At 30.7% G+C, this 20,201-nt stretch overlaps 1 long non-coding RNA gene across 1 annotated transcript; it reads left to right on the plus strand.

The window, feature by feature from the left end:
- Nucleotides 1-1,559: 1,559 nt before the first annotated feature.
- Nucleotides 1,560-2,791, plus strand: LOC101497614 (uncharacterized). Its single transcript, XR_001143150.3, has 2 exons — nucleotides 1,560-2,019; nucleotides 2,335-2,791. It is a non-coding gene; the product is annotated as an uncharacterized lncRNA (long non-coding RNA).
- The last annotated feature ends 17,410 nt before the right edge of the window (nucleotides 2,792-20,201 follow it).

The raw sequence follows: 20,201 nt of genomic DNA on the forward strand, positions 1-20,201 counted from the left end.
TTGGCTTGAGGATTGTATATATCTGCTGCATATGCTTGAGGAGCATAAGCAATTGGGTATTCTTGCAAAGTAGGACATGAATCTGAAGGATGCTCTGGAGAAGTGCAAATACCAGCGACCATTGCTTGAGTTTTACCTATTTCCAATTTTTTTACTAAAGATGTAAGCTCATCAAGTATGCCTTCTAAATTCTTGTGGGAAGAAGCTTGAATTTCATTCACACCCCTTGTCAAAACTATTGAATTGCTTCTAGTTGTAAACAGCTGAGAATTAATGGACATGTTCTCAATCAAAGTCTTTGCCGCTTCTGGGGTCTTATCGATAAGTGCTCCCCCATTAGCAGCATCCAAAATGCTTTTATCTGTAGGTAGCAAGCCTTCATAAAAATATTGGATGAGAAATTGTTCAGAAATCTGGTGATGAGGAAAGCTTGACACTAATTTCTTGAATCTCTCCCAATACTCATGTAATGATTCCTTGTCAATTTGCTTAATGCCACATATTTCTTTTCTGATTGAAGTAGCTCTTAAGGTAGGGAATAATTTTTCTAGAAACAATATCTTGAGATCATTCCAACTTTTAACAGAACCTGGTTGAAGGTAGTATAACCAGTCATTGGCAGCATCTTGGAGTGAAAATGGGAAGGCTCTCAGGTTAATGTGGTCTTATGTGACTCCTTGAGACTTCATGGTAGAACACACAACATGGAATTTCTTCAAGGGTTTGTGGGAATCCTCACCTGCCAAACCATTAAACTTTGGAAGCAACTATATTAAACTAAATTTAAGTTCAAATGGTACAGTAACTTCCAGATATGTGATACGCAATGCGTTATAATTGACATTAGGTGCAACAAGTTGTCTTAACACTACTAGAATTTTCGCCTATAGTGACCGATTTAGAGACCGAATATTTTCAGTCACACTAGCGACCGAAATAGAGACCATAATTTTGAATTTAAAAACTAAATATTTTTTCGTCACTAAATCGGCCGCTAATGAAATTTAGTGACTGAAATCGCAACTGAATTTTAGCGACCAAAAATTCAGTCGCTAAATATTACTAATGGAAAATTTGTCTTTCACACTAGTGACCAAAGTAGAGACTGAAATTTTAAATCTTAAAACTAAATATTATTTCGTCACTAAATCGGTCGCTAACAATTTTTTAATTACATATTTTAATTTTCTTTATTAATAAAAAAAGAAAAATGTGAAATAATTTTTGTAGACAAAATATTTATAATAGTTAACTAAAACTAAATGTATCTCTAAAGTAGTTACAAATATATTTTAGCGACCGATTCAGAAACCAATTTATTAGCGACCGATTTAGAGACCAATCAAAATCTTTTTTTCTTCTTTTAAAACTAAATTTTTCTGAATCTCTATATCTAAAAAAAATAGATTTAACAACCAATTTAGAAATTAAATATTTTTTATTTAAAAACAAATACATATCATAAAAAAAAGATTTATTTTAAAATACACCCAAAAACGTATGGTTAAAAATATGATAATATTAAATATAAAAATATGATAATGCCAAAACATATTTCACACTACCATAAACAACTCAAAGGATACTACTGTTCTCCTTCATCCTCACAAACCCTAGTGCCTCCATTTTTCCAAACCATAGTGCCTCCATTTTTTCCAAACCCTAGTGCCTCCATTTTTCGTTCTCACCGTTCTCCTTCATCCTCCATTCACTTTCTCCTTCATTTCGATCATCTTTAAGGCCTCAATAAACACCATCTCCCGTTCCATTAGCATCTCCATCTTCGCAACCTTCAATGTCCCCAGTAAACGCCAGTTACGTGGTAGTGATAGCACCAAAATATCAATAGTAGCACGAACCCTAATCACCTTCCACCGTTTTGCATTTTGCCTCTCTGTTTTTTTCCCAAATCGCATGAACCCTAATCAGCTGCCATGGTTTCTCATTTCTTAATTTATTTTCTTTTTCAAATTGCAGGAACCCTAACCTACATCTGGTGAGTCCTAAGCACACTTTCAGGTAGTTTCTTAATTTTCTTCTGAATTTCTACTTAAATTTTGTATTTTGTTTTCTAAACATTTGCTTTGGTATCAATGGATTTCAATATTTGAAGCCTGGGTCACCTTGGATCACTTGTTCTATTTGATAACCCTATGAAGCAATTAGAGCCTAGTAGCACCATTTCATGTCTATACCTCCATTGAAGTCTAATGATATTAAGGAAATAAGGAATTTACACAATAAAATCATCTAATAATTCTGTTAAATAGTTAAACAAGACCTTTTGAGAACAAAATAATTCTTTTTATCTTCTGTTTTTTAATTATGTTGCAGTCCAAATAATGGTTGAAGACAGATAATACCAATAAAAAGCATGTCAATAAAGAAATGGTTTAAGGAAAGAAAGATGAAGAGGAAAGAAGAACAGAGATTGCACAGAGCAGAGGTGCATGCAGCAATGTCAATTGCAAGTGTTGCAGCAACACTTTCTGCTATTGCTTCTGAAAATTCAAAAAAGGAGGAATCAATGAAGATAGAGATGCAACAATAGCTTATGCTTCTATTTTGGTTGCTGCCCAGTGTGCAATAGTAGCTGAAGCAATGGGAGCTAAGAAAGAAGATCTTACTAGTACAATGTTATTAGTTCTGCCATGGGGTGTACTTTAATTGGTGTGATGGCAAACTAGTATTGTGTACAAGATTGTGAAGGCAAACTAGAATAAGATTGTAGTTTTATTTGTAATATTGAGTACTTAGAAATATTACTTAAATATATTATATTCTTTAGTTATATACGGTGAAATGATTAATGCTTTTAAATGATTTTGGTGTATGAATTTTTTAGATATTGAAATTAAATTAAAAAATTATTTTTATTGTTCTTTTGGATATTAAAATAATGAAAAAAAAAACAGGAATATTTAGAAACTGAATTGGTGACCAAATATTTTATAAATATAACAATTTGTCACAAATTTCGTCTCTAAATCAGTCACTAATGATAAAGCAAATTAATTTAAAGTGGTTGTTAAATCAGTCTCAAACGTTAGTCACTAATTCAATCTCAAAAATTGGTCACAAAATCGGTTACTAAATTCGGTCACTAAAACGGTCACTAAATTCGGTCGCTAATTCGGTCACTAAATTCGGTCGCTAAATCGGTCACTAAATCCGGTCGCTAATTTGGTCGCAACAGCTAGCGACGAGCAGTTTACCAACTGATTTAAATTGGTCACTAATTCGGTCGCTAATCGATTTAGTGACCGATTTTATCCATTTAGTGACCGAAAATGTGGTCTCTAAAAGCGTTTTTTCTAGTAGTGTAAGGTTCTATTATTCGCATCAATCATATTTTGCAGCAAGTTGTCACTTTCACTATCTAACTCTGACTCGTTAACACTAGTATCTCTATTAAGTCTACAACGTAAATGAAATGTCCTATCTATTTCAGGTTCAAGAGAATGCAGATTAACAGAACTAGCCCTAGTCATGCATCATCATAACAATGCAATGCAATGCAAAATCACAATTCTGAAAATTCCAACAATGTCCCTATCGCTAAAATTTAAGTGAAAAATTGAAAATCCTATCAAATAAAATCCAAAAAAATATAAAAATACCACCAAACATTTCTAAAAAATCCAACAAAGGCAATGCAAATTTTTTTTGGAATTTTTGGAGAATATGAAAAATTCAAAAAAGAGTATAAACGAAGGGATTTGGGATTTTGAGCGTCGTATCCCGTATAAGTCATTTATATGGGAGTCCTATTCCTTGATTTTTTTTCCTGATTTTTTGGAGAAATTTCGGAGTAATCCGAGACAGTCTCCTGAAAACAGGGTTAATATCGGTTAATATTGTTATCAAAGAGTCTCCAACAACGACGCCAATTTGATCCGTTGTCGAACACGGGTCAAATACAATTGATAAAATGTAAATAGAGGTAATAACTCGAATCGATTCACAATGACTTCTAATATAATAATAATAACCGAATTGAAAGTTGAAATTAAACAGAAGTTTTTTATATTTTTAATTTAACAGATGAGCAAAACGATTAATCCACTTATTCAAGTTTCAAACCTATCACATATTCCACCAATGAGTTTAATTTCAAATTCGTGATTATATTCTTATTTAACTATAGAATTGATCAAACAAGCGTAATCAATCCTATGTGAATTCGGTTTCTTTGATTGGATTAAGCATCACAATCATCAAAATATTACAATTAACGATCAAGCGTTGCAAAACTATAATTCAATTAAATTAGAAATCAAAACCAAATTCTGTCAAATAAATTTAATCGATCCTATTGAAATTCAATTTAAGCAATCAAAATATAAATATAATCAAATAAACAAGAATATAATCATGAATCGAAATTGACAATGTAACCTGAATCTCAAGGTGTTGATGAAACTCTAAACTCGTGGATTAATCTTATAAAATTAGCCTTCTATGAAATTAAATTAAAAACTATTTATTTCTTGTAGAAATCTGAGTCCTAATATTTCGTCCCTAGAAAGAAACAAAACAAGCAATATATAGTACTCGATATTGGACTTTAGGGTTTAAAAAACAAGTGACCCGCTATTTAAAATTATTACAAAAGTCCAGATTACGAAATCTGTAATTTAGGCCCAGTATAATTAGGCATTGGGCTTTTACCCCAAAACAAAAGTTGTAGCTATGATTTTTAGCTTTCCATCGCCTGCTCGTATGCGCCAATCCGATATCTAGAGCTCAGGATATGACCTATAGAGTGAACAAGAGTCAAAATGTAAATAATAAAATTATAATTAAAATTCGACCCAAAATTTAGAAACAAACTAAAAATTATTATTCTAAGATATAAAGAGCTTTTAAAATACCAAATTAAAAAGTTAGAAACATGTACCCAAATGTTATGATCAACTATATAAACCACACACCTCTTTTATCTCCTTAATATAATTATTCGCAACAATATTAATATGATACTATAAACCAACCATAAACAGTTTTTCATACATGGTCAAAAATATTTAAGTCAATATCTTTAGAATGAAACTCCACGGAAGGTTTAGAAGAAAGAGATAAATTAGCAACGGTGTGAAAAGAATAGAGGACATATGCTTTGTAGAAGCTTCTTTTAGTTGATATTCTAGGGGATTGTTTCTAGTCCTTATGAAGATAGTATCAAGATATCGTGTGTATCTAGTAGTTTAATGTGGGAGAAGTCTATATTTGAAAGAAAAATATAGTAGGAAGAAGTCTTATTTTGTAATATACTTTACACAAATTGTTGTAAATAAGGTAAATTACATGAGCAAGGTCACTTGGCACACGATCCATCCATCAAGGAAATTAGGAAATTTCAATCATGGGCTCTTTTCACGCATGCTTTAGAAATGGAATTTGGACCCTCTGAGTTTGAATCCCCACACCCTGTACTTTTTAAACTTACCCAAACCACCACCATGTTGATTATTACACCGCCTTCACTGTCTTGGCCAATAAAGTAGATGGTCTTAGCCCGAAAGCCACCCTTGACTGTTTTATCGGTGCATTACACTCTGATATTAAACGTGAAGTCATTGCTCAATCACCAATTACACTATCCAAAGTCGTAGCACTAGCAAAACTATTCGAAGAAAAATACCTTATCCTCACGCTTAAACCCACAAAACCCTTAACCTTACCTCCCTTACTACCAAACCCTATCCCAAAACCTACAAACACACCACCCAAATCCAACCCTGTCAAACAAATACTAGGGCTGAAATGCAACTGCGTCACGATAAGGGTTTGTGCTACTATTGTTATGATAGATTTTCCCTCTCGCACAAATGTTTGAATCGACATTTCCTTTTACTTCAAATTGATGCGTGTGAGGAACCGTCTCAATTAACCGACCCACCCGATTTAACAATACTAGAGTTAAACCTAGTAGGGGAGTCTGAACACCATCTGTCCTTGAAGGCTTTAAATATGTCCCTTGGTGCAGGTACCATGCGTTTTTAGGGAAATATTCAAGGTATTAAGGTCAACATCCTATTGTATAGTGGAAACATCCTGTTCACATGTGCTTTAGAAATGGAATTTGGACCCTCTAGGTATAAATCCCCATGGTTGATTGACTTTCAAAATATAGTGATTTTGCACCGTTAAAGGCTAACTATACCAGTTAGAAAATAGTTGAAACTTGTCTTCACGACATCGTTAAATTTCATGGGTTTCTAAGAAGCATTGTATCAGACTAAGTGGTACCATGCTCTCTATGAGCTCGACTTATCATCGTCAATCGAATGGCCAAACCAAAGTTGTCAATAAATGCCTTGAGATGTATTTAAGATGTTTTGCACGGCAGGTTCCTTCTAAATGGTCTAAGATGTTATATTGGGATGAGTTTTGGTATAACTTTCCTTCCAAACTAGCATTGGCATGACACAGTTTAAAGCCGTATATAGTCATGACCTACCTACTTTGCTCCTGTATAATTTTGCAATCATTAAGCCCCCTTCACTCCAAACATTGTTGATTGTAAGAGATACAACACTGCACCTACTTAAAAGTAATTTTCTTTGTGCTCAATAGAAGATGAAACATTTTGCTGATACCAAGAGAAGACAATTAGAGTTTAACGTCGGTGACATGGTTCTAGTTAAACTCCAACCTTATCAACAACACTCAGTGTCACTGCATTAGAACCAAAAGAAGGGGTTACGTTACTTTGAACCATTTCCAGTCATTGAGAAAATCGACGATGTGGCCTACATAATGTCACTTCCTACGTCAACAAAGATTCATCCACTATTTCACATTGATAATATGAAATTGTGCCAGCCAACTCATTACATGCCTTTACCGCTACTTACTACTGAAACCAAACCTATTTTAGTTCCTCTTATTGTGTTGGACACCCGAATTCTGCTACAATAAGGTCAAGAGACGCATCAAATTCAGGTACAGTGGCAACATTTGCCTCCTACAGAGGCTACTTGGGAAAATTATGAGGCCTTTCGCGTCTTGTATTTGAATTTCCACCTAGAGGACAGGGTAAATTTTAGAGGAATGGATAATGTTATGAATAAGGAAAATTACAATAAAACCACAACAGTAGCTTATGAGCAAAGACACTTGGCACAAGATCCATCCATCAAGGAAATTAGGAGTAGCATGAGAGAGAATTTCCCTAACAGAAAATATTCCAAGGACTTTATTAAATAGATCATGAAATGGACATCATTGGAGTAAATGAATGGATGATGAAATCAATCTCTCTCTCCCTTAGCCTTCTTAGCTTTCTTTATAGTAAATTGTTTGTTGCTTATAAAATTTAGTACAATGTAATGCTAGTGATTCTCTTGTTCTGCTTTTCTCAAAATTGAATTATAACACAAATTTTATGAGAAGATACAAATTAAACTATCAAATGTTACCCTTGCTGACATGGTTAACCCCAACAATCCCTACCGCAACATAATGGTATATTGAGCAAATGAAAAAAAAAAAGTTTTTTTATTAGACATTAGTGTGAGTTGGCGAGAAAATGTTAGACGTCAATGTAGGTCAAACATAATAACACATCTAATTCTAAAAGTATCCCTATTTCATATTATATATCATATAACAAATGCAAAACCGCATTCTAGTGGTAAATAATATTTTTGTTGAAATTCATTTTGTTCGAATAGATTTCGGTGGTAAATTTATGTTCCAATTATAAATGTTTATGACCGTGTATCATGAACGTGGTAATAAATTATAAAATGAAGATAGAAGAATACAATAGTATTTGATAAATAAAACAATATATATGATAACAATAGTAGGAGGTTTTATTTTCTAATATTGTTATACAAAATTTATGGCAAGATACCAATCAAAATATAAAAAGTCACCTTTACCATAATGGTTAACCACGACAATCCTCACCGTAAAATAAGGAGATATTTATTTATTTATTTATTATTATTATTATTATTATTATTATTATTATTATTATTATTATTATTATTATTATTATTATTATTATTATTATTCGGATTCGGAATCATTATTAAGATATTTTATTAGCCAATTTTGGTCAAACAAATCAAACAAGTTAACTAATTACATTTTGACCAATCAAAATTACATAATCCAAATTATTTTTAAGATACTCAAATAGACAATTTGAATTCAACAAAATCAATTTTATTAACTAATTTAAATTTATAAAAGTTAATCATTAACTATATAATGCCACTAAGGAGTAAAAACAAATAATTAATATCATTAATTAAAAATAAATCAATTATACAATATGTGGTGTTTGATTTATGTGTTGTGTCCACGTATGCTATGAAAGTTGTAAATATTGACACTATTTGCAAGTATGAAAGCATTAACACTTCACTTTGCATAATTCTACTCAAATCAAAACAAGGTGCATATCAACTTACCCTTGCCCAATACACCATTGATGAGTTATATACTGAAGTGAACAACAAAGTCAAACTTATCAAGACACTTAATTCATCAATATGATAAAGATTCTAAAACAAAATCCCATTACAGGGAATGTTTCAAACTTTTTGGTGAGCCGAATGGTGCTGCTGCTGATATTGAAGAAATTGAAAACAGGATGAAGGGTGGAGATTACGGTGGAATGAGCCGGAAGATATTATCTATCATAATAGATTATGAATCTTGTATTGAAAGAGAGTCACCAACTGATGTACCTTACCTGGATAAATCTTTACTCCCAAAGTAAGCTAAAGTTGTTAAGGACGTTGCTTATATTCTCTTTGCTATATCAATTTTTTTGATCGGATATGTTTAGTTTGCAATTTGAATTTTTTTGGATAATGCTACAATAAATGAGTCAAATTTGACAGTAATAAATTTTGAAGAATAAATAGCATCTTCTATTACTATTATTTTATATTTTGTAAATATTTTTTTTCTTGTATGTAATTTAAGCATTTCAGACTACATTAATATTTGAAATATTTAAATATATTATTATAAAATAAAAATTCAAGAAAATGACATTTAATTTATGATTCTCAAAAGGCCACTTTAGACTAAAAATTTGAATTCAATCTTATTTGTATGTTAACTAATTAGTATATTTAGAGATGTCTTAAATTATACATTTGCAAAAGTTGATATACATATACACACACACACACACACACACACACACACACACATATATATATATATATATATATATATATATATATATATAAAAAGAAATAGATATTTAAATACATTACATGTCATACTAGTCTTTTGTAATGGTTAGTCTTTCGAAATGGTAAGCTAGATTCTAGTTCCTAAGGCTGAAAACTACTCTCAAATATCTGAATTTGAGCTTCAAATTATATTTTTCATGTTCGAAGGATGTCTACTCAACTGGTCTTACTTTGTCTGCTATGTCCTATTTGCTTTCAAGGATGCTACTGGTTTACTTTATGCAAAGGAAGTCACTAGAATCTTGGATCACTTTAAAGTGGATTTCTCCGGCGAAGTAATGTATAAACCCTCCAAGGACAATTTGCTCGATTTGAATATGCTTCCAAGTATGAAGATAATGTGAAATGAACAGCTTCGGGCCTATGTCCATAAAGGTAATCTTGGCTAAACAGCTACTGTTGCCCAAGAGGAAGAAGACATAGAAGAAACGACATCTGATGATGATCATGAGGTAAGCACGACATCTATAACAACATCATGAGGTAAGCACAACATCCTTTCTAAAAGAAGAGTAGGTACTTGATGTTCAACTCTTTCATTGACTATCAAATAAAAAATCTCAATTCAATTGCACCTTTCTCTTTCTTTTGAATGTTCTATGAGTTCTAGGATATTGATTGTAACAATTTCCTCATTTACTTTCAAGGCATGATCAAAGGGATATCATTGTCTTCTTCCATGTTTAGCACCACAAAATCCACTGAAAAATGAACTTATCAACTTTAACCACTAAATTTTCCACCACCCCATATGGATGTTTCATTAAGTGATCCACAAACTGTAACATCAACTGTGTGTCTTTGACTTTTCCAATGCCCAACCTTCTGTATATAGAAAGAGGCAAAAAACTCACACTAGCCCAATGATCACACAAGGTCTTCCCAAAAATTCTATCCACAATAACGCAAGGAATATAGAAGCTTCTAGGATCCTCGATCTTAGGTGACAACTTCCTCTATAGAATAACACTGCATTCTTTGGTAAGCATCACTGTTTTACCGCTAATATTTCTTTTCTATGACAACATCTCCTTCATGAACTTGGCTTAAGTTGCCATCTGCTCTAGTACTTCTACAATAGGAATGTTAATTTGCAATTTTTTAAAAACATCAAGAAACTTACCATATTGTTTTTCAGTTTCTTCCTTTTTTTAGTCTTTGAGGGAATGGGAGTCTAATTTCGGGCTTCGGCAGGGCCTCATTTTCCTGCACCATAGGTTTTTCCTCCTTTTCAAGACTGATGTCCTCCTCAACTGGTGTTTGGGTAACAATTTCTTCCAAGTGGGTTGGAATTGAAGCGATCATATCATTTTTGGTTTTAGGCGGTACTGGTTCAATTACCTTACCACTATTCCTTGTCACATAATTGACATTATTTTGTGGATTCTGAATTGTGTCACTAGGAAAATTTTCAAGCAGTTTTTGTGCTAGTTGTTGAGCAATTTGACCCATTTGGGTCTCAAGATTCTTTGTTGAGGTTGAATATTTTTTTAGACAGCTCTTGACTCTTCAATGAAAGCACTTGTGTTGTTCTTACCCACAAAGTGTTGCAAACTTCTCAATAGCAATCTCGCAAGCCATTTTGAGGTGGAACTTGATTTTCTTGAGCTCCTTATTGAATTTGAGGTCCATCCTGTTGATCTTTCCATGAAAATTTGGATGATTTCTCAAAGTAAGATTGTACGTATTAGAGTAGGGGTTGTTATGCTTCTCGTTCTTACCCACAAAGTTCACATCTTCTGGTTCTTCTGTACTATCATCATCCAATACTTCACAAGCTCAATTTTTATATGCTCCCCAACAAAAGTCACAACCTGCATGTTTCAATAATTTGATGGGGGTCACTTGGTGTTGCATATTTAGAGTTGTCATCCCCTTCTTTATCTCAGCGGAGATAACATCTTTTATCTATTTTGAGAGCAACTTTCCTTGAGCCAACCCAGCATCCATAACATTCAATTCCAGCATACCACTTTTTGACCCACCACCTCGTTTGTTCATTTAATGCCATTATCTCGATAATTTGTTCATTTGATGCCATGATCTCGATAATTTTTCGTGCTTTTGATGCAATTTTGTAATTCAAAGAACAGTATGTTGTAGCATCCAATATAATTCTAGTGTTAAGCCTCAAAACATTACAAAATATTTTCATTTAAGCAGTTTCTTCATAAGCATAATTGGATATATCTTTCTTGAACCTCCTGTAAGTGTCACGAAGAGATTCTTCTTCTTTCTGTTTGTAGTTGGATATATCTTTCCTTTTTCTGATGAACCCAACTTGGGGGAAGTATTATTTCAAGAACTTATCTTCAAGGTAATCTCATATGGTGATGCTACCAAAGGGTAAAGAATTAAGCCATTCCTTTGCATCATCTTTCAATGATTATGGAAATAGTCTCAACCTCTTGCCTTCTTTAGTGTTAACATCCACCTTAATTGATTCACATAGTTCAAAGTTTATGAAATTACTATTGGCATCTTCGTTATGTTTACCGAAAAAATGAATCTCCTTCAACTCTCGGTACAGAGCGAGACTTCTTTCAAACTTGATAACTGTAACCTGTTGGTTATGGATAGACAATCGAGCCCAATTTGTATTTAGATTCTCATACTCCCTGAGGGTACGTTCAGGTGGTGGTGGATCAACCATTTCTGCAAATATGAAGCAATCTCCTAGGTCCTCTTCTTATGCTGCTAACTTTCTTTCCCTTTGCCTCTTTTCTCGAACAGGTCTTTCAATTTTCTTTTGCGTTTTTTATTTTATTTTTTATTTCTGGATCAAAAAGAAGCTTAGTTGAGGATTGACCTTGCATACAAGGTTAGACAAATCGTGAGTAATGAAAAGTGTTAAACTAAAAAAAGAAGAAAAATAATTAAAGACAAAATTTTTATTGCAAAACAAAAAATTCCAATTAAGTAAATAAATTATAACTCAATAGTGATATGGTAATCCCCGACAACGGCGCCAAAAACTTGATAGCATTTCAACAAGTGTACTGAATCGTTGCAAGTAATAATTAAAACGATAGTACCAAGTCTCGAACTCAAGAATTGTATTTTACTATCGAATTATGTTTAATTACTAAAATATAACAAAAAGTTTCAGAATTGGTTGTAATAATATTTGAAACTAACAAGAGTAATAGAATTTTGAACTTTTATAATAAGAAAAATGACAGGGATGAGTTTCACTTCGAGTCTAACCTTGGTTTCTAATTTTATCCTAGTCACTAAATTCCTTTATTGAATTATTTCAAATTCTCTTTATTATTCTTGCCTTAATGTCTTAGTGACACAACCTTTAATTCCAAAGTAATCCCGGTAAAGAGTATCACATAATCACTTTACACGTCACATTAATAAAAAAATATCCATCAAATTTAACAATGTGAAGTCGTAATATTATATAGCAAAATTCTTTTAAAATACACGTAAATAAGTTTAGTATTAGATGCAAATATAGTCTCAACCCGATGTCACTATCAGAATGGGTATTCTCAAAATAAAAAGACATTTAAAAATGACTTTGACAAAAGGCATATAATAAAGTCTTCAAGATAAGATGGCTTCCGACACTCTTAGGGTACTAATCATCATTTGTTGCTTGCAACTCGTAAGTGTCCATCGTAAACGTCAAAAACAAATAACAAAGGGTGAGTTTCGAAATCATGTAACAATATAAGATAAGCTAGTAGAACACACAAGTAGTCAAATTGGCACAAGCATGAGAAAAATTCAAGAACATAATATCAATGGTTAATTCAAATGAATCGCAATAAAACAGTCACAAAGAGGAAATGTTATGTATGCTCTATACTCTATATTTCTTCATCATTTGGTACCATTCTACTCTGAAGTACTTGGTTAGGAGGCCTAATACTATGCCACTACAGGAACGGACAGACAATTCATGAATGGTCAAGTCCTCATAGATCCCCTCAACTCAACTCGAGACACATATATGTGATGGTCGGGGTACTAATGTGTTGCACGGTAGCTTCTGGCCTTAGGGAATATCACACTAATTCACTTAGGGATTCCCTACTAGAGATATCTCGACCTTAGGGATATCAGTCTTACCTTACGGTTCGACTGTAGCCTTCATCGATCAAGCTCGTTCAATTGTACTTCCCTGAATCACTAGATTTGTCAGACCCTCCCTATATAATAACAAAATAATCTCCACTCCAAAACCTCCAACATCTAGCTCATACTTATTTGATTATCACAACTCAACAATTCTAGGTTTGAATTCACAATATTCATCAAAATTTAGGTCTAGGTAAATATTAGTCATTCCACAATAATCATTAGGATTTACATCATTATATATGTATATCAATCAGTCTCAATAAAATTCAAATATTTGGTCTACACCACTCACAATGCAAAGTCTAGTCATATCAATTACATAATAGAAAATCAAACAAGTAGTGCATTCAAATAAGTGGTGTCTAATCCAAAAATACATTAATACTAAACATACTTATAAATATATTAACATAATATAAATATCTAATTTTAATTAAAATAAAACAGAATCACATATTATAAAATAAATATAGCGTATATCCATAGTCTGGATATTGAAATAGGTAAACAATATGTCATATGTAATGAAGCTAATAGTATTTATTTAAATTGATAAATATTATAAATAATGTTTAATTATAAATAAAATAAAATGAAGTCTTCAAATGTAAAGTAATTTTAGAATGTATTCGCATTATTAATATAATTCGATCATATGCCCAAGTCTATCATAACTAAAAATTGAAATAAAAAAAACATATGCCCACTATTACTATAAGTTGATCATATGTCGAGATCTATTATTACTAAAAATTGAAACAAAAGGAATATATGTCAGAATTAATATAATTTGATCAAATAATTATGACTATGCATATACTACCCCTGAATCCTGATTAGGAAGATACGTTATGCAATTAGTATACATTTAGACTCAAGTCTTTTAAATTTGGATATTGATGCATATAGTAGAATAATATTTTAAGTTTAAAATCAGAACTTAATTAGTATTCATAAAATCAGAACTTAATTTTAAAACAATACAACAGAAAATTTGTATGTATACCAAAATATACCATTTTATTGATAAAAAACTGAGTCTTTTTTATGAGAATTTCTTTTCTTTACGTGAGACTGTGTTCCAATGATTGTGTACAAAGATGTATTTGGTTTTGCTAAAGGGCGGCACTTCTTATTAGGTCATAGAAGAGTGATAGGTTTTATAAAGGGCGGCACATCCTATCAGCACTGTATAAAACTAGCGTTACTTTTCCCTTTTGTTTTTTTATTTGTTATTTTATTTTTCAAATATAAACTAAATTTATTTAATATTAATAATTTAAATAAATAAGCAACGCATAAAAAATTTATTTCACATAAACACAAGGAATAATAATTTATCACTATATTATTAAAATATAATAATAATAATAATAATAATAATAATAATAATAGTAACAACAACAACAACAACAATAATAATAACAATAATAGTAATAATAATAATAATAATAATAATAATAATAATAATAACCGAATTGAAAATTAAAATTAAAAAGGGGTTTTTTAGATTTTTGATTTAACAGATGAGAAAAACGATTAATCCACTTATTCAAGTTTCAAACCTATCACAGATTAATGAGTTTAATTTCTAATTTGTGATTCTATTCTTATTTGACTATAGAATTGATCAAACAAGCACAATCAATCCTATGTGAATTTGGTTTCTTTGATTAAGCATCACAATCATCAAAATATTATAATTAACGATCAAGCGTCGCAAAATTATAATTCAATTAAATTAGAAACCAAAACCAAATTCTGTCAAATAAATTTAATCAATCCTATTGAAATTCAATTTAAGCAATCAAAATATCAATATAATCAAATAAACAAGAATAGAATCATGAATCGAAATTGACAGTGTTACCTGAATCTCAAGGTATTGATGAAACTCTGAACTCGTGGATTAATCTTACAAAATTAGTCTTCCATGAAATTAAAATAAAACTGTCTATTTCTTGTAGCAATTTGAATTCTAATTTTTCCGTCTCTAGAAAAGAAACAAAACTGCCAATATATCGTAATTGATATTGGGCTTTAGGGTTTAGGGTTCAAAAACAAGTGACCCGCTAATTAAAATTATTATAAAAGTCCAGATTAAAAAAATCTGCAATTTAGACCCAGTAAAGTTCGGAATTGGTCTTTACTTCTAACACAAAAGTTGTAGCTCATATTTTTATCTTTCCAACCCCTGCTCATATGCCTCAATCCGATATCCAGAGCTCAAGTTATGACCTACAGAGCGAGAAAGAGTCAAAATACAAATAATAAAACTAAAATGCAAATAATAAAATAAAATGCAAATAATAAAATTATAATTCAAATTCGACTCAAAGTTTAGAAACAAACTAAAAATATTAATCTAAGCTATAAAGAGCTTTTAAAATACCAAACTAAAAAGCTAAAAACATGTGTCCAAATATTATGATCACTATCCTAATAATATTTAAGCAACTTAGCTTTAGAGAGCATAGACATCACAAGAATATGTGGAAATAAACTACCATCTCTCATTGGTGGTTTAGAATGGTGAGATTGAGAACAAAAATAATGGTAAGAAAGTTAAGGTTGGATCTAAGAATGGCAAAAATGAACCACGAGAGTTTTTTATGACAAATCAAAAAATGTTCTATTTTATTTTAAGTTTTAGAATATAAGATCTAACCGCTCAAAAGTTTCTCATTTTGTATACTAAAATATAATTTTTTAAATTATTTTTATATAATTTATTTTAAATATTATTTTAAAATAATTAAAAAGTTAGATCTTTAATTTATAGTTCTATTAAAGTTTATTAAGTGACCAATTAATCAAATTATTATTTTAATAAGTTAAATGTTATCATGGAATTTTATTGTGAACTTAGTAAGTAAAAAGTAATTTCAAAATTTTATTACAAATCAAATAAATGATAAAGTTACATTAAAATTTTGTTGTAGATTATTCTTATAGAAAATATCTACAAGTAAATTCACACGAAAAGGAAAATTTTCTTAATTATTTATGTGCCAACTTTGAATCCACTAGCTAGAAGTAATCTATAGATTCTTTTTAAACATATTCATGCAAATGACATATTTTTAGAAGTGCTAATTGTAAATGAAAAAACTATTATATCATAACCATACAACCTAGTGACATACCATGCACACTAGAATAATTCTCTAAAATTGTTCCATCATATCAAACATGGATACAACCTAGTGACATACCATGCACACTGGAATAATTCTCTAAAATTGTTCCATCATATCAGACATGGAGTTATATCCTTATCGATTTATGGTGAAGACTTGTTTGGCAAGGCTATGGAAGGCTTTTTCAAGGGCGGTTTTTATTAACAATTATTTTGATGATTTTATTCAACGAAATTGATATATGATCTCGAAATTTAATGAAACAAACACTAAAAACTCTTACTTTGTTGAGTTTGACAACATTGAACCCGGTGCCAATGCTACAACAAGAGTTAAATAGATAAAAGGTGTCATTACCAAAGATGAAGCTGTCAGATTCACTGCTGAACTGTGGCTTATTGCTAGCAGTTGGTTGGCTTTCATTGGGGTGCCATACAATATTGGATTATAGGCTTAAACATTAATTAATTACTAGGCTTATGATAATTTATTTGTACCATTTCAACTACAATAATTTGTATTTTGATTATAACCATAATTATGATGAATAATATTGTGTAACAATCAAACACTAAATTATCCAAGAAAAAAGACTTAATTGCACTTTTGGTTTCCTATTTTAGCTAAATCACGAAAATAGTCCCTCCACTTTATTTGCCCCCAGTTTTAGACCTCAAACAGAATTTAGCTTTAAAACTTTATGAAATGTTATTTTTTAATGATGTGTAAAAAAAAAGATGATGTGGCAGTCTATGTGGATTAATTGCTATTTAATATTAATCCTAATTTGAAAAAAATAATTTCAAATTGTAAAAACAGATTTCCTGTTTTATTAAATATTTAATTACAAAAAATATTAAAAACAAAATGTAAAACACTTTCTTTCACCATACGCACGCACGCACACGATTTCCATCTTCACAACTTATGCGACTATAAAAAAATATATCTTTATTGTACATTTCAAATTCATTAATAACTTTTTTATTTAGCTATCTTTTATAAATTTATCAATCATTTTAAAGTAAGCCTTTGTTAAGATCTTGCAGGATGAGATCCTTGAACATATCACGTTTAGCTAGCTCATCACGATGCTTTTTTTAACAAATTTTTATTTAATATGTTTCCATCTTACTCATAGTGGTCAGCACCGTTGACTATAAGAAGGTACTTGCATCATTCTGCTCCCATAAATGAGAATCTCGTCGCCTTGTTGGAGTGGATCATCAGGGTTATCCAACATGGTTTTCTACTAATGACTGTATCATGTTATCTGAGATCCAAAAAGGTCTAGCTCGACTTAGCACCATTGTGGCAAATCATGGTAGTGGGCAATTTAAGACGATTACAACCTCTATTAACTCATACTTTTGAGAATCATCAAGGAAGATATGTTATATGTGTTAAAATTGGTGTCTACCATGAGTATATTACTATTGACTCTAAAAAAACAAAATAAAAATTGTATGGCGGTGGCTCTACAAACACAATTATCAACAAAAACAAAAACATTCAGAGTGGACTCAAAACAACCGACACAACCATATTTTGTAAGTTAATCATTAATTTTCACTATTTTATTCATCTATTTTCCTTAAAATTAAAAGAGAGTACAAAATAATTTTAATAATTATGTTAGTCGAGAAGAAAGAGAGAGAAAAATATTAAATTGAGATTCTCTTATATTAATTTAATATGTTTATTAGATCTTAATTTGTTAGTTTATTACAAAGGGTGTACAATAGTTAATGTAATTAACAAGAGAGCAAAAAATATATAAGTTAATAGATAATGTATTCAAAAATTGCTTATAAGAATTTAATGTAATATTTGAGTAATTTTTATTTTGGTAGGATGAACGAAAAATAAATATGATATAGAATTATCTAATTAACCTTATGTTAATTAATTTTTGGACATTTAAATGTTCACGCAGCCACCTTTGGTAAAGACTTCATTGACATGTCAATTGCATTTGAGAATAAAGCTTGTCCTAAAGGTAAATAAGCAATAGCACATCGAGTTGAAGGTGATCGATTAATGTTCTTCTAGTGTGCATTTATTGGTTATCAAGACACATTATATGTAAACAGGGGTCTTCATTTCTATCGTAATTGTGAGATTTATAGAACCATTGATTTTATCTTCGGTTAGTTTGGTACTACCTTGATTCAGAGCTCCAAAATATTGGTAAGGAAACCCATTCAAGGACAAGAAAATGTTGTGGTGGGAGATGGCTCATCCCACCAAAACATGCACACTAGAATAGTTCTCCAAAATTGTTCCATTATGCTATACATTGAGTTATATCCTTATCGATTTACGGTGAAGACTTACTTGGCAATGCCATGGAAGGTTTTTTCAAGGGCGGTTTTCATTAACAATTATTTTGATGATTTTATTCGACGAGATGGATATATGATCTTGAAATTTAAGGAACAAACACTGAAAATTCTTACTTTGCTGAGTTTGACAACATTGAACCCGGTGTCAATGCTACATCAAGAGTTAAATGGGCAAAAGATGTCATTATCAAAGATGAAGCTGCCAGATTCACTGCTGAACTGTGGCTTATTGCTAGCAGTTGGTTGGCTTTCACTGGCGTGCCATACAATATTGGATTATAGGCTTAAACATTAATTAATTACTAGGCTTATGATAATTTCTTTGTACCATTTTAACGACAATAATTTTTATTTTGATTATAACCGTAATTATTATAAATAATATTGTGTAAAGATCGAATACTAAATTATCAAAGAAAAAAGACTTAATATCACTTTTGGTCCCATATTTTAGCTAAATCACGAAAATAGTCTCCCCATTTTAGTCCTCAAATAGAATTTAGATTTAAAACTTGATGAAATATCATTTTTTAATGATGTGTAAAAAAAAGCTGATGGGGCAAAGTCTATGTGGATTAATTGCAATTTAATATGAATCCAAATTTGAAAAAAAAAATCTAGTTTTAAAAACAAATTTCCTATTTTATTAAATATTTAATTACAAAAAAGATTAAAAAAAAATATAAAACACTTTCCTTCATCAGACACACGCACGCACGCAATTTCAAAAAAAAAAATTGAGAAACCTAAATGAACAAGTATTGATGATTTTATTTAAATGAAGAAATGGACAAGTATTGATAAATTCAATGTCAATAATAATGATATACTGAAATTTTTGCATTTTGTGAATTGTATGGTCATATAAACAAAAATACTTTGAGTAATATATAGATGCTATCTTTACTTGTCATTTTATGTTTAGTTTTTGCATGTGGTAGTAGCATGTAACTAATAAGAATGAGAAGAATAAAACTTATATGGAAAACTGAGAAACCAAAATAGAGTGGTTAGTAAATATTTACTTTCATCTCAGTTGAAAAGTATGTCATTGACATATATCTTATGGATTTGTAAAATCGTTTACTTGGTAAAGAATTGATTTATACCTAACAAGAGTGTGTTCAACTATTAGAGTCGATGTAGTGATGTCTTTTAGTGAATGATTTCTAATTAATAATTAATTATGTCATTGAAAAAAGATCTCAAAGAAAAAAGTCTTAATTGTATTTTTGGTCCCTAAATTTAGGTAAATCACAAAAATAGTCCCCTCATTTTATTTGTCTCTAATTTTGCTCTACAAACAAAATTTAAGTCCAAAACTATTATATCATAACCATACAACCTAGTGACATACCATGAAAATAACCTTTATGCTGATATATATATATATA

The sequence above is a fragment of the Cicer arietinum genome, chromosome 2, assembly GCF_000331145.2.
Source record: "Cicer arietinum cultivar CDC Frontier isolate Library 1 chromosome 2, Cicar.CDCFrontier_v2.0, whole genome shotgun sequence".
In the NCBI taxonomy this organism is placed as follows: domain Eukaryota; kingdom Viridiplantae; phylum Streptophyta; class Magnoliopsida; order Fabales; family Fabaceae; genus Cicer; species Cicer arietinum.